A 2,878-nucleotide genomic window follows, 5' to 3' on the forward strand; every position below is an offset into this window, starting at 1 on the left:
CAATGAAAAACAGATCAATAATTTTGAAGATTCTATAATAATAATAACTCTCCTGTGGTCATCACCTGAGTCGTGGAAGGAGAGTCCAGTAATTTTACTGATCCATAGAGCAATGCAGGCTGGAGCACAAGCTCCTGATAGGGACACCCATGCCAGTAAGGTCTATGGATGTGTACACTACGAAAACAACAAAATAAATTATTTACAAACAACGAAAAAAACTATAACAGACAAATAAGTACCAAAACAAACACTGATACACAGCACAGTGGCACACCAAGAGAACAAGAACTCACAACTTATTGGTCTTTTCTTTGGTCCAGTGCTGTTACACACAATGCTGATGCAGGCTGGATCGAGGAAGACAACAGAAACTTGCACAACATACCAACTATGCCCTGTGCTGAAATAAACCTACACGACATCCTCTACACTGTTAACAGAACACACAACTGGAAGACACCTGGTGTAGACAACATTCACAATTTCTGGTATAAAAAGTTTACATCACTGCATATATAAATAAACATCTCCAAACCCGATATCCAATATAGTAAGACACCAACCGAATGCCGTAAATTAATCGGGCTATTTTAATGCTAAATTCAAAATAAATTACGTAATTTTTCTCCCAGCGGTTCCAAATTATTTAAATTATTTAATATATTTATAATTATTAATTTTAATAAGAGATGGCACCTAAAGCTTACCTCTAGTGCCAAATTAATTACGTAATTTATTTAGAATTTAGCATTAAAATAGCCCGATTAATTTACGGCATTCGGTTGGTGTCTTACTATATTGGATATCGGGTTTGGAGATGTTTATTTATATATGCAGTGATGTAAACTTTTTATACCAGAAATTGTGAATGTTGTCTACACCAGGTGTCTTCCAGTTGTGTGTTCTGTTAACAGTGTAGAGGATGTCGTGTAGGTTTATTTCAGCACAGGGCATAGTTAGTATGTTGTGCAAGTTTCTGTTGTCTTCCTCGATCCAGCCTGCATCAGCATTGTGTGTAACAGCACTGGACCAAAGAAAAGACCAATAAGTTGTGAGTTCTTGTTCTCTTGGTGTGCCACTGTGCTGTGTATCAGTGTTTGTTTTGGTACTTATTTGTCTGTTATAGTTTTTTTCGTTGTTTGTAAATAATTTATTTTGTTGTTTTCGTAGTGTACACATCCATAGACCTTACTGGCATGGGTGTCCCTATCAGGAGCTTGTGCTCCAGCCTGCATTGCTCTATGGATCAGTAAAATTACTGGACTCTCCTTCCACGACTCAGGTGATGACCACAGGAGAGTTATTATTATTATAGAATCTTCAAAATTATTGATCTGCTTTTCATTGTTTCTATCTAAAACTGTATATATTTTTTCATGGTTTATATTTTTATATTAAAAATTTAAGATTAACTTTCAATGTCTGTTATAAAATAAAAGGAAACACTTTTAAATATTTCTTGTCTTAGTCATTGTTTGTCTGTTTGTATAATTGAAGTAAGATGAATTTACCAGACAGTTAAATTGTTCTAAATTAATCTTAATTATTGACATGATGAATAGATTATGATGTTAATAATATGAGTAGTATGCCAAATCATTTTAACAATTAATAAATTTAATATGGGGGTTGTTTCTTTTTCAACCTCTGATGGTTCATAAAACAGAGACAAATGTAAATAACAAAATGAATTTATTACCAAAAGTTTAGTTTATTACGTAGATTATGTTGAAAAGTACCGTATTTTCCAGCGTATAAGATGACTTTTTAACCCAGGAAAATCTTCTCAAAAGTTGGGGGTCATCTTATATGCCGGGTGTCATCATATATGGCGAGTATATCCCAAACTCTATATTTTAACTGTAAAAGTTGGGGTCATCTTATACGCCAGAAAGTATGGTAACCAAAACATGGTTATTTTTCAACATAATCACCATGAAGATTGAGGCATTTGTCTATCTGTGGAATCCCCTCTTCATAGAATGTTGCTGCTAATGACTTGAGATGGGCCCTAACGTTATTCTGAAGATTATCATTAGTCTTGAACCTCTGCCTCCTAGCCACATTTTCAGTTCAGGAAAGAGATAGAAATCGCTCAGTGCTAAATTGGGGTTATATGCTGGGTGTTTAAAGGTGATGAAGACTTCTACTTTTCAGACTTCCACTACTAAGCTTGAAACTTTTTAATGTGTGAAGACTTCCACCTTTTTCCTGAACTGAAAACATGGCTAAGATGCAGAGGTTTGAGACTAATGACAATCTTCAAAACAATGTCATTAAGGCCATCTCAATTCACTGGCCTCAACATTCTATGAAGAGGGGATGGAAAAGCTCATCCACAGATATGACAAATGCCTCAATCTTCATGGTGATTATGTCAAAAAGTAACCATGTTTATACCTAACTTTTGGTAATAAATTCATTTTTGTTATTTATATTTGTCTTTGTTTTATGGACTGTTGGAAGTTGAAAAAGAAACAGCCTTCATTGTCAGTCAGTAAATCAGTTACTGCTAATATTAAAGTTTGATATTAAAAGTAATTGAGTTGATAATGTTAGTCTGTTCCAGTGTTGTCCAACTGAAATTGTTTACTGTTTTAATTTCTGAGTATACAGTACATGATAAGGTGTTATACATCATATTAATGTATTTAACTATACATGTAATATTTCATTATAATAAAAATCTATACAAGATAATTACTGTTTTAAAAGGGCCACACAAAAACATTGAGTGGACCGCAGGTTGGACATCGCTGATCTATTCCACAATAATTCCTTGTTTACAAATGTATAAGATACTTTCATAAAATATTTTAAGTAATTTAAAAGCTTGTAACTTTTTTCATTACTATTGCAAAATCTTCTTTCTTCA

The 2,878-nt window shown here is 33.5% G+C and overlaps 1 protein-coding gene across 1 annotated transcript in view; it reads right to left on the bottom strand.

The window, feature by feature from the left end:
- Positions 1-467: 467 nt before the first annotated feature.
- LOC111618018 overlaps positions 468-2,878 on the bottom strand; it is an 18,254-nt gene continuing 15,843 nt past the window's right edge. Inside the window, exon 2 of the mRNA XM_023359447.1 lies at positions 468-488. The gene's annotated coding sequence lies outside the window, so the exon portion shown is untranslated. The remainder of the gene's footprint in view (positions 489-2,878) is intronic.

The sequence above is a fragment of the Centruroides sculpturatus genome, unplaced genomic scaffold (genome assembly GCF_000671375.1).
Source record: "Centruroides sculpturatus isolate CEXI.00-Female unplaced genomic scaffold, Cexi_2.0 scaffold103, whole genome shotgun sequence".
Lineage (NCBI taxonomy): Eukaryota > Metazoa > Arthropoda > Arachnida > Scorpiones > Buthidae > Centruroides > Centruroides sculpturatus.